Here is a 13464-nt window from a genome sequence, read left to right on the forward strand (position 1 = left end):
TACCATAATATTACAGTGTGATGGGTTCTACAATGGGAGGCAGTGTAGCATGGACCTTGGCATCAAGTTCAAGTCCCAGGTATGCTACTTACCTATATAATCAAGGCGAAGTCAAGTTACCTTTTAGATTCTCACCTATGAATTAGAGTCATTACAAGGACATAACATTATAATAGTTATCAACTAACATTTATTAAGCACTTACCATGTACTGGGCCCTTCACATGTACAACACTCCTATGAGATAGGTGCTATTCTTATCCCCATTTTACAGATGAGGAAACTGAGATGCCAAGAGAGGTTGAGTGATTTGCCTAAGTTTCACAGCCCTTTAAGTGATCAGGCCAGGAATAAATCCAGATAGTCTTGGTCCTAAAGCCTGCACCTTTAATTACTGTGTGATGTTACTTCAATAACTCAAGTGACTTTAGCACAGCACCTGGCACAGAATGAATGTTCAAAAATTGTTAACTATTATTATTGCTATGATCAGGAGAAGGGGTACAGGGTCTGGGGAAGCAGGGAAGAAAGGCATTTAGCCTGGGTTATAAAGGGGCAATCAGGGTAGTCTTTTTATAGGAGGTGACATCTAAGTCATGGCTCCTTCCCAAATAAATAAGAGTGAGTCAGGGACAAATTTGGGTTGGGAGGGAGATAAGAGTTTTCCAGGCAGACATCACCACAGAGAAAAGATGTGGGTACTATATCCGGGATTCCAAACAATGCCTTAAGGCTGAAAGTGTGGAAGGAGGGAGCAAGAACTTAAAGGGTTCTCAGGCCGTGCTGAGTTAAGATTTTATCTGAAGCGTACTGAGAAGACTTGGCTTTAAGCAAGGAGAGAGATAATCAGCTTTGCAATTTAGAAAGATGCCTATGGGGCGCCTGGGTGGCGCAGTCGGTTAAGCGTCCGACTTCAGCCAGGTCACGATCTCGCGGTCCGTGAGTTCCAGCCCCGCGTCGGGCTCTGGGCTGATGGCTCAGAGCCTGGAGCCTGTTTCTGATTCTGTGTCTCCCTCTCTCTCTGCCCCTCCCCCGTTCATGCTCTGTCTCTCTCTGTCCCAAAAATAAAATAAAACGTTGAAAAAAAAAAAAAAAAAGAAAGATGCCTAACTGTAGTGTGCCCGAGAGGTTTGCACAGGGGACTGGCTGTGAAAGTCTGTTTCTTTGGGGCAATTAAGGCAGGCAGAATAGTGTAGCTTGCAGGTTAGGGCACTGGATTCTGAGCGGGGGGGGGGGGGCGGGTGCGGGGCGGAACCTTGCCTCCGGGGTTGACTACCTTGGCCTCAGTCCTCCCTACGGGGAGGACCAACAGCAAGGCATCTCTCAGAGCCTTCTTTTTTTCATTTATAAATGGAGCTAGTAACTGCCAAACTTCCAGGGCTATAGAGAACCTGGAATGTGGGGTGCGCCCAGTGAAGGGTAACTATTACTTATTTCTACAGCTCCCCCAACCCTCTGCCTAGTTAGGTTTTGGAGCAGGGACCACAGGCGTCATCCACCTCTTTAACCCCATGGGATTTGGTGCTCAATTATTTTCCCTTACTGGTTTGTGCTCATACACATATCTGTACCTGTGGCTTTGCTTAGGCTGGCCCCTCCTGGCTGGAAATGCTCTCCCCACCCTAATGCCCATCTTTGTCTGCACACGCCCCACCCAGTCCTCACTCCTACAGGCAGCCTTTCCTGACTGCATCGTGCTCTCTTGCTCTGGTCCCCCAGTGATGTTTAAGCTCACTATACTATGCATGAAGACTATTCCATGTCCTTGTTTCCACCCTAAGCTCCAGGAGAGCTCTCCCCATTCCTTTCTGATTCCTCTGTACTCCCATACAGCCTGTAACAGAACAGGCAGAACAAAATGGTTAAGAACTTGTGTTTTCAGGGTGCTTAGATGCCTCAGTTGGAAGAGCATGAGACTCTTGAAATCAGGGGGTGGGTTTGAGCCCATGTGGGTGTAGCAATTACTAAAACACACCAAAAACTTAAAAAACAAAACAAAACAAAAACTTTAGGTTCTCAGATAAGGCTGGATTAAAATCCTGGTTCTGCTGCTTTTACCAGACAAATCACTCCCCGCTCCTTTTTTTTTTTTTTTTCCTCTCATGTAGACTCTATGCCCAACATGGGGCTCAAACTCACAATCCAAACCCTAAGATCAAGAGTATATCACTCCATTGATTGAGCCAGCCAGGCAGCTCTCACTCGCCTTTTCTGTATCTTGGTTTCTTCATTTCAGAATGAAGAAGATATTAGTACTTACCTACTATAGTTTTGGGGAGGACTGAATGTGACGATGTGTGTAAAAAAAAATCTCAGGGGGTGCCTGGGTGGCTCAGTCGGTTAAGCGACCAACTCTTGGTTTTAGCTCAGGTCATGATCTCAGGGTTTGTGGGTTTGAGCCCCGAATCAGGCTCCATGTTTATGGCACAGAGCCTGCTAAGGATTCTCTCTCTCTCTCTCTCTCTCTCTCTCTCTCTCCCCCTCCCCTGCTCACACTCTTTCTCTCAAAATAAATAAATAAGCTTAAAAAAAATCTCAGCACCTTGCTCAACAAATGGTAATTTATATTATTGTTAACCGTCCACTGTTAAGTTAAAAGCAAAGCTGGTGTATATTATGTGAAACATATCTCAAAAAAGCTGTTGAACACAACAAAGCAGGCTACAAAATATTATGAAATGTGTATTTCCCGGGCTCCTGGGTGGCTCAGTCGGTTAAGCATCCGACTGCAGCTCAGGTCATGATCTCAATGTTCATGGGTTTGAGCCCTGAGTCAGGCTCTGAGTTGTCAGCACAGAGCCTGGAGTCTACTTCAGGTTCTGTGTCTCTCTCTCTCTGCCCCTCCCCCACTTGTGCTCTGTCTCTTCTCAAAAATAAACATTAAAAAAATTTTTTTTAAAGAAATGTGTGTTTCCCTTTTTTTTTTTTTTGTAAAATGCACAAAAATACTGTAAGGATTTTTAACTCATATGTTAACAGAAGTAATGTCTGGGTATTCGTTTTCTTTTAAAATTTACTACAATATATGTTACTTGTGTTATAAAAACAAAGGCTTTCACCAAAAAGCAGATGATGAAGTTGCTATCACCACTTCTGTTGCTGGTATTTGTCTCATCAGACTGTAAACCCCATGAGGACAGGGACCCCTTCGCCTGGTGCGGAAAAGGCGCTCAACAAACATTGACACAAACGGGACTGGATGGGGGCTTCTCTGGCACCCGTGCCTGCAGTACCGCTCTCTCCCTGTGGGTGGCAGGCTCCGCATGTGCGGGCACCGCCCATGAGTCTGGCTGGAGATGTGCCTGCGACCTTCAACGTGGCTGTTGGTCTCAGGATCCTTGAAGGAGAGAGAGAGGGGGAACCTGGGAGAAGGATAGAGGGCGCCGGCCTGAGGCTCAGGCCTCCTCCTTAGGGCCTTGCCTTTGAAACTTTCTCTGTTTCTTCCCTGGATTTGAACAAAAAGAGAAAAACTTCACTTCCTAGAGAATGTCCGCACCTCTCCCAACTCACCTTTTAGTGGAGGGCAGAGCAGAGAGACTGAAAGGCCCCCTGGGTCTGGGGGTGGGGGATGAGGGGAGAGAAAGAGAGATCATTCTGAAAATCTTCATCTTCAGAACTCATAACTCACATGGCGCTGCACTTGGCGTTCACTGTCCCCACCCAGTAGCTCTTTGATCTTAGGAGGGAGTCCTGTTAGCATCCCCATTTTGCAGTGGAGGGTCATTGTGGCTTAGCAAGGTAGTGCTCACTTAAAGAGACAGACCTCAGCTGTGTTTGATTCCGATCACTTCCCTTGACCCACCTCTGTATGTCAAACTGAGATTACCCTTGGAGCAGGTGTGGGCTCATTTAACTTACCATTAAATGATTAATACTAACAGCATCTATTTAACCTATCCTTACTGCAGTGTTGGCACTCGACATATATTATCTCATTTAATTCTTCCAACAACCCATAAAGTAAGAAGTACTATTATCCCCATTTTACAGATGAGGAAACTGGGCCTCAAAGAAGCAAAAATTGACACAACTAAAGACAAACTTGACAGAGCCAAGATTCAAATGCATGGCTGTCTGACTCCAGTCTTTGCATTCCACCAGTTCATTTTTTTTTTTTTTTAAGTAAGCTCTAGGCCCAACATGGGGCTTGAACTCACAACCCTGAGATCAAGAGTTGCATGCCCCAATGATTGAGCCAGCCAGGCATCCCCCAGTACATGCTTTTTTTCTTAGTAAACTATTTAAGTATTGAAGTATTGAATAGATAATACATCTACATGGCTCACATTACAGTAAATAAATAAATAAATAAATAAATAAATAAATACATAAATGGAAAAGCCCCCTCCCATCCCTGTCCTCCAGCCACCCAGTTTTGCTACAAAGAAGGTTAGCATACTAAAGATTTCTGATGAATCCTCTAGAGATATTCTGTGCATAGACAATCACCTATTTTTACTGCTTCTTACATACCACTGATTTTCTAAAATGCAGGAAGGACCAAGTCCTCTTCTTCTAGAACAAAGTGGGAGTCCTCTGATAGGCACGTAGGGCCTCCTGGAGGCATCTCTGCCCACTTTCGGTCTCAACCGCCTAGGTCTTCTCCAAGCTCCATATCATATGTCATCTTCCCAGCCTCTTGTCTCCAGCTTCTCCCCAACTGCTCCATCTATTGTGATCTCTTCGCCCTTTGAGGCTCCCCAGCCAGAATCCATCCGCCCTCCTTCTTTTGCCCCTAGAGGCCCTGCCAGCCTCTCTCTTCTTGCACAGTTCATTATACTGCGTGTGATGGATGGTTGTCTCCCTGCCTGGCTCTCCTGTTAGGTTATTAATTTCAGGCATCTCTTGCCATTGGTTAGGAAGCCTGATAACAGCGCCACCATCCATGTAGTCCCCATGCTAACAAAGTAGGGATCAGTCTTTCTCGTTGTCTCCCTCTCCTTCATCCTTGCATCCAGTCAACCACTAACTAACTGGGTTTTACCTTAGAAATGTCTCATCTTCTCCATCCCTGTTTGGTCATGGCCACTATCCTTCCTCCCCTGGACTATTGCAGTAAGCCTCCAGGCTGATCTCTTTCTTTACAGCTTCACTGCCTCCAGTCTCTTCTCCACATAGCAGCCAGGGTGACCCTTCTGAAGTGCAACTCTGACTATACCACCACTCCACTTTGCCACCCTTCAATGGCTTCCTGTTCCCTTAGGTTAAAACACTTATTCTCACTCCACCATCCTGAAGGATACAATCACTGCCCATCTCCACTATTTTCACAAAGGTACCTCATTCAGCCTCTGAGCTAGCTTTCTTTCTGTTTCTATCTGTTTCTGTTTTTATTTCCAAACTCGGGGCCTTTGCCCATGCTGTTCCCTCTGCCAGGAGTGCTCTTTCCACTCCCCATCTCCCTAACTTCTAAATAGCCCGGGGGCTCCGTGCCAGCAGAGACCTTATATATCTTGCTTACTCCTGTATGTATTAACACCAAACACAGCGCTTAATCAATATTTCTTAAACAAAGTGATTTTTGTTCTTTAAATTTCAACACAACTTTTACTCTCTACCATGCAATATAATGTCATATTTCTGTTTTCATCTGACAGCTTCCTGCACTCCATAGCTATAGCTTAAACTGTAGCCAGGCAATTGCCACACCCCTATGTCTGCATTTCTCATGACAGGCAGCACAGTAACAAATACTAATTGTTCTAAAAAAAATTTTTTTTTACCTTGAAGATTTTTATTATTATTTTGCTGTTGTTCTTCTTCTAATGACAAAAAAATATATGCCTGTCGTAAAAACTTCAGACAGAAATAAGTTAGAAGTCCCCCATGGGCCCACCCTATAGAGCTATTGTTTGATTTAAATGGCACCTATAACCTTGTTTCTATTTGTAGCCTTTGCAGGGGAGGAAGAGAAGGGAGCCTGGCCTGCCCATGGTCAGTTCCTCTCCTTAATTTCTAGCCCCCATCTGCTCCCCGCGTTATGCACATGGCATTGTTCCTGCCATTACCTGTGTTGAAGTTGGCAGACATTGGTACAAATGACTATGGTGGAGAGGTCTATTTAAACCTCACCCTTGAGGGGCGCCTGGGTGGCTTAGTCGGTTAAGTGTCCGACTTCGGCTCAGGTCATGATCTCATGGTCCGTGAGTTCAAGCCCCACGTCCGGCTCTGTGCTGACAGCTCAGAGCCTGGAGCCTGCTTCGGATTCTGTGTCTCCCTCTCTCTCTGACCCTCCCCCATTCATGCTCTGTCTCTCTCTGTCTCAAAAATAAATAAATAAACATTAAAAACATAAAAAAAAAAAATAAAATAAACCTCACCTGTCAGGGTGCCTGAGTGGCTCAGTTGGTTGAGCTACTGACTTCAGCTCAGGTCATGATCTTGCGGTTTGTGGGTTCGAGCCCCACCCCAGGCCCTGACCGTGCGTGGATCCTACTTTGGATTTCTGTCTCCCTCTCTCTCTCCCCTCCCCCTGCAAAGTAAATAAACATAAAAAAATTAAAAATAAGTAAAATAAACCTCACCTGTGATCGAGGCCATTCTCCCACTTCAGTCAGACTCTAGGTCTCTATTCACGTTTGTGAACATTGAATGAACTTGAACCTTGTTGCAAAGTGGTGAAATTAAAACACTTGATAAAATTCCTGGTCTTACTGAACCCAGGTTCATATCTTGCCTTCATCACTTCCTGTGTCACACTCCAGCTGCCTGGCTTTCTGTTCCTTGAACAAGCCAACTTCATCCAACCTCAGGGCCTTTGCAATTGCTGTACCCTCTGCCAGGAACCCTCTCCCCTAGCTGTCACAGGGTATGCCTCCCCTTAAATATCAGCCTTCCAGGAGAGGCCTTGCCCGGTCACTTTCTTTAAAGGAATCCCTTTGTCTTTATCACAAGTATCTTTCTTTTTTTTTTTTTTTTAAGAAAGATTTTAAGCTTTTTTTTTCCTTAAGGTTTATTTATTTTTGAGATGGTGGGGAGGGGCAGAAAGAGGGGGAGACACAGAATCCAAAGCAGGCTCCAGGTTCTGAGCTGTCAGCACAGAACCCGATGCAGGGCTCGAACTCAGGAGCCGTGAGATCATGACGTGAGCTGAAGTCAGACACTTAACTGACTGAGCCACCCAGGCGCCCCTTAAGCTTTCTTTTTAAGTTTATTTATTTATTTTGAGAGAGACAGAGAGAGTGCAAGTGAGGGAGGGGCAGAGAGAGAGAGAGGGAGAATCCCTAGTGGACTCCACAGGGTCAGTGCAGAATCCAATGACAGGCTCTGAAGCTGTGAGATCATGACCTCAGTCAAAATCAAGAGTCACACGTTTAACAGACTGAGCCACCCAGGCGCTCAAAAATTTTTTTAAGTTTATTTATTTAGGTAATGTTTAACCCAACATGGGGCTTGAACTCATAACCCGAGATTAAGAGTCTCACACTTTTCTGGCTGAGTCAGCAGGTGCCCTTCAAGTATCATTTTTCTAATAGCACAAATCATAATCTGTTTATTTAGTTTGGTTTGTTCTTCATCTCTTCCATTAGAGTGTAAGTTCTATGAAGGCATTTAATTTGTCTCTTGTTGTTGTATACCCAACACTTTGCACTGTTCTTTGGGGCCTGAATGCTAAACCCAACATTTTCTTGGTCCTTCTGTGTGCTAAGCACTCTTCTGAGCATTTCACAGGAAAGTTCATTCTATTCTAAAAAAAAAAAAAAAAATCTTGGGGCACCCGTGGCTCATTTGGTTGAGCGTCCAGCTTCAGCTCAGGTCATGATCTTGGGGTTCGTGAGTTCGAGCCCTGCATCGGGCTCTGCACTGACAGTGTGGAGCCTGCTTGGAATTCTCTCTCTCTCTCTCTCTCTCTCTCTCTCTCTCCCCTGTTCTCTCTCTCTCTCTCTCAAAATAAATACATTTTTTAAAAATTTTTAAAATCTCTTTGGTTTTTATAGGTTCTCTTTGGTTTTCATAGGTACCATTATTAGCCTCCTTTACCAGAGGAGGAATTGAGGCATTAGAAGGTCCAGTAACATGTGTCCAAGGACAGGTAACTAGAAAGTGGCTGAGGGTGGACTGCAGGCTAAGCAGGGCCAGAATCCTACTACTATCTTAATATGAGTTATCAAGGGGGACCACAAGGAGAGTAATAGGGTGGATCTAAGGAGCAGGTGTTCTTTGGGGCCTTTTACAAAGGAATTCTCCTCCACTTATTCAAATGTCACCATTTGCTGCTGGGCACTAAGGACTCTAGATAGAAGGCCTTAGTTCAAACAAACAAAGGCTCAGCATTGACAATGGAGGTGAAAACAGCATCCAGATTAGAGGATGATCAGCTTCCGCCCACCATTAGTCGGCTGATAAGAGGGGCCTCTAACGTCCTGGGAGACTACACCTCCCGGTCAGCTGGGATTCTCTTCCACGCCCATTTTCTTCACCCAAGAAGGGATGAAACAGATGCTTCCATCTGAGAAAGCATTGGAAAACAGTCACTTCCTCTGCAAAGTCTTCTGATTCCTCAGGCTAAGCCAGGTGCCTCTTTCACGTTCCCACAGGCCCCTGGGCTCATCATTCTGCTAGATGGTACCCTCCTCTCTGCTTTCCCTGACTGTGAACTCCCTAAGGGCAGAGACTGGCTTCTTCTTTGCTGTGTCTCTTACCCCTACCTCTTGCCCAATTCACTCCTGCTCATTTCTCAGATTTCATCTTAAAGGTCACCTCCTCCAAGAAGCCTTCCCTGGCAACCCCCACAATCCCTGCAGATAACTTTTCTCCGTGCAGTGATTGCTTGTTTGCTTATCTAGGTCACCCCGCCCACTACCCAGGGGTTCCCACACCTCTGCATCTAAGAGTCACCTGGGGAGCTTGTAAGATGCAGATTCCCAGGCTCCAACCACAGAGAGTGATTCCAGAGACTGGAGTAGGGCCTGAGAATCTGCACTGTTACTGCTCACACGGTGATTCTGGTATGAGGGGCATCAGAGGAAGGGTGCAATAAACAATTATATGCTTGCGGGCAGGGACCATCATCTCTGTGAACCCCCAAAAGCAAGTCTGTGCCTGGCACATAGGAAGTGTTCATACATGATTGTTGAATGAATGCTTGAATGAATGAATGGCTGCCTACCTTATAGTAGGTTCTCCAAATACAGCAACTTGTGTTTGGCCTTGAAATAGCCACATGGAGGTCATAGGTTTATTCTCTCCTGGAATGGAGGTAGGAGAGTGCTGAGGTTCTGTGCCCTGAGTGCTAAATTGGAAACTAAAGATTCTACTTCCTGCCTTACAACGTGAGCAGCTTATTTAGTCCCTTTAAGCCTCAATGTCTTCATCTATAGAACAGAGATGATAATAATAATGCCAGCATCATCGGGCTTTGGAGAAATGAAATGAGGCAAAGCTTTTAGCACAGTGCCTGGCCCTGGGTCAGTGTCCCAAAACTTCTGGATCCTATTATCATCGTTGTTGTTGTTATCATTACAACTATTAACATCAGAGCTAGAAGGGACCTCAGATCCTCAAATTCAGGAGCTTCCTACTCAGGGCTCCATGGATCTATCCTCTCCTAGGGAATCTATAAGGGGGGTTTAGGAGGGTGTTCTATGAACATCCAGAAATAGAGTACAAAATTGTGTGTGTCTGTTCATTTTCCTAAGGAAAAGAACTCTAGCTTTCAAGTTGAAGATGGGGAAACTGAGACCAGAGAGAGAAGGGAACTTGCTCCAAGTTTCTTTATCCATTCATTCATTCATCCATCCATCCATCCCTCCATTCATTCATTCATTCCTCATCTCTTCAAACAAGCCTTGAATATTTTCCAAGGGCCTACTATGTGCCAGGATCCAGAAGCAAACCAAACACAGTCTCTATTCCTTAACCCCTACCTCCCACCCCAAGGCATCTTCTTCTCAACTGTTAAAGGCTTAGGGCTCGTATTCTGATTCCTTTGCTAACACAATGCCCTAGGAGCAAGTTAGGCTCTTCGATTAAGTCTAAGTTCTTGCCCCAGTTTGAATGCCCTACTTTACTCAAAGCCTTTGTTTCCCTTTTCTGAACCTCATTATCCCGACCTGTAGAAAGAGGCTAAAAACTCCTGCTGTCCAGAGTAGTTGTGAGAAATAAATAGACTTGGAAGTGTTTTATAAACTGCAAAGTGCTGTGCCAATATTAGATATTTTTGGCTGGAGAGAGAGGAAATAGAAATCAATAAATAATTAAGAACTGCACAATCTCCTCCCTCTTTTTTCTAATAAAAAATATTCAGTAGTAGGAGCTCTTACCCAATCTGATCACATGAGAAGCTGTTACATTTATTGAGAAAGTCCATTGAAACAGGAAATGATCAAAATAATACAACTCTTAAATATTCTATCTTAATGTAAAAACCTATTGTTATATATTCATTCACCAATCTTTTGATGTAGGGCCAAAGCCTTGTCTTTTTTTTTTTAATTTTTTTTAAATCTTTATTTATTTTTGAGAGAGTGTGAGCAGGGGAGGAGCAAAGAGAGAGGGAGACACAGAATCTGAAGCAGTCTCCAGGCCCTGAGCTGTCAGCACAGAGCCCGACGCGGGGCTCGAACTCAGGGACTGTGAGATCATGACCCGAGCCGAAGTCGGACGCTCAACCAACTTAGCCACCCAGGCACCCCCAAAGCCTTGTCTTTGAGCCCGATAGGATATGAGCCAGCTGGTTAGAGTTTCCCCACATCCTTCTTACGTGAACCACTCCCCTGAGTTCTAGTTTGGGCTTTTTGTTGTTGTTGTCAGAGTTTTAATTATTTATTTTGAGAGAGAGAGACAGAGGAAGAGAGAGAATCCCAAGCGGGCTCCATGCTGTCAGCACAGAGCCCGACTCGGGACTCAGGGCTTGATCTCTCTTATGAACTGTGAGATCATGACCTGAGCGGAAATCAAGTCGGGTGCTTGACCAACTGAGCCACCCAGGTGCCCCCTAGTTTGGGCTTCTTAAAAGTTGATGTAGCTCTGAAGGCCCCAGCTGTCCAGAATTTTAGAACTCCACCCCTATTCCCATTCCCCTCCCCATCCAATAATCTTTCATTGTCTAGGCCACACCTGACCCAACTAACTGTCCCCACAACCAGTGGCCCATGACAAAAGTTTATTTTTTACTTATACGATAAGATCATAGCTGGGGTCACGCTGGGGCTTTGCTTCTTTCTTTTCTTTCTTATTGATTTTGTTTTTTAGAGAGGTTTTATTTTTTTTTTTTAATTTTTTTTCAACGTTTTTTATTTATTTTTGGGACCGAGAGAGACAGAGCATGAACGGGGGAGGGGCAGAGAGAGAGGGAGACAGAATCGGAAACAGGCTCCAGGCTCTGAGCCATCAGCCCAGAGCCTGACGCGGGGCTCGAACTCACGGACCGCGAGATAGTGACCTGGCTGAAGTCGGACGCTTAACCGACTGCGCCACCCAGGCGCCCCTTAGAGAGGTTTTAGATTCACAGCATTTATTAGCAAAAGATACAGGGATTGCTCATATTCTCCCTGCCCCCCTTTCCATGCATAGCCTCCTCCACTATCAACATCCCCCACCAGCGTAGTACATTTCTTCCAACTGATGAAACTACACTGACACATCGTCATCACACAAGGTCCATAGTTTACATTAGGCTTCATTCTTAGTATAGTGCATTCTATGCGTCCGGACAATTGTATAAAGACATGTACCAACTAACTTGTAAAGAATCTTTCCAGAGCATTCTATCGTGTTTATAGAAACATCAGTTTTCTTCTCCCACTTCTCTGTTATCAATTTGTCACATACAACTACGTGATTTAATAACAGGAGTAAATTGAAGCACCAACCCAGCTGACTCTTGGTAAGCACACAGTCACATCATTAAGTCGGGAGGAGGAGTTAGTGGCTGGTCACACCAGAAATGGGTCCTCCAGCTGCTGTGGGCATTGCATCGTTCTGGGTTTTGCGGTAGGCAAGATGAGTGTTGTTTAATCAGGTGAACTAGTCTCAGGGAGTTCTTAATCCAGTGAGTTAGTTAATCCAGAAAGCTTCTACTATACTACCTCGTAGAACAAAAAGTCATTCTCTGAGTAATCTGCAAGACCAAACTAGATTCTGTCCTTCCTTCTGCTTCTTTAGATCCTTTTTTTTTTTTTTGCACCTTTAAAATGGGTGAAAGTTTTTTTAAGAGTTAATTAAGAATATACAGTCACATATGCCAAGTGCTAGATGAACTGTATTAGACTTCAAATTCTTTGAATCGAGCCTATTGTAATAGGACAGGCTGGACGTGACACAACATGCCTAAGTGGGATAATGACAGTGGAGAAATCCTGGGATTAGGCAGCGGTTCTCAAAGTGCGCTGCAGAACCAGCAGCCGCAGTATCAACCTGGGAACTTGCTAGAAATGCAAATTCTCAAGCTCCACCCCAGACCTGCTGCGTCACAAATTTAGGGGTGGGGCCCAGCAATCTGTGTTTGAACAAGCCCTCTAGGGGATTATGGTGCACCCTCAAATGAACAGATGTTTCACATCCCAGGTTTATCATTTACAGGCTGTGTGATCTCAGACAAGCCACTGCACCTCTCTGAACCTGTTTCCTCTCTGGAAAATAAGAATAATAACAAACCTACCTTACAAGGATTATGAAGATGAAGGGAGATAATATATGTAAAATGCACAGTACAGTGTCTGTCACACCGCAGGGACCCAATAAGTGTTAGGGATAGTTGATATTATTAGAAACTCACAACTGGCAGCTCTAATTAGGGCTAAAAGCAAATGAGAGAAAAGGGAAAAGATGTGCGACGTTTTAAAATATTTCTGAGCAGGGGCGCCTGGGTGGATCATTCGGTTAGGCGTCTGACTCGTGATTCCCGCTCAGGTCATGATCTCCGGGTTCCTGGGATCAACTATGGCATTAGGCTCTGTGCCGATAGTTCAGAGTCTGCTTGGAATTCTCTCTCCCTCTCTCTCTGCCCCTCCCCTGCTTGCTCTCTCTCTCTCTCTCAAAATAAATAAATAAACTTTAAAAAAATAAAATATTTCTGAGCAGCTACACAATAGCAAGCACTTTGACCTCATTATGTTCTTTCACCTTCTGAATAAACATGAAGTAGGTTTAATTATACTTTCCCCACTACACAGATGTGGAGACTGAGGCTTGGTGAGGCTGAATGACAGCTGAGAAGAAGAGCTGGAAGCTGACCATATCCATGTGCCCCATGTGTCCCAACACACCCTGAGTCCCAAACAGACGCAGGCAGATTGGCGGCTCCCAGTGCCAGCCCGCCCTCCAACCCACCTGCCTTTCAGAGTCTGGCTGTTCTCCTCCCTTGGGCCCCCCCCCCCAACCCCCGCCACCTAGTGCAGAAGAAGACGTGAATTTCCTGCAGGAGTCATGGCAGGATTGCTTTCTAGGTGCTCTAGAAGTCAGGCCTTTCAACTAATCTCTGAGGCGTCAGAATTCCTGGTTCTATACCCTGGCCCATTTCTG

The sequence above is a fragment of the Herpailurus yagouaroundi genome, unplaced genomic scaffold (assembly GCF_014898765.1).
Source record: "Herpailurus yagouaroundi ecotype Mexico unplaced genomic scaffold, PumYag 191, whole genome shotgun sequence".
Classification (NCBI taxonomy): Eukaryota; Metazoa; Chordata; class Mammalia; order Carnivora; family Felidae; genus Herpailurus; species Herpailurus yagouaroundi.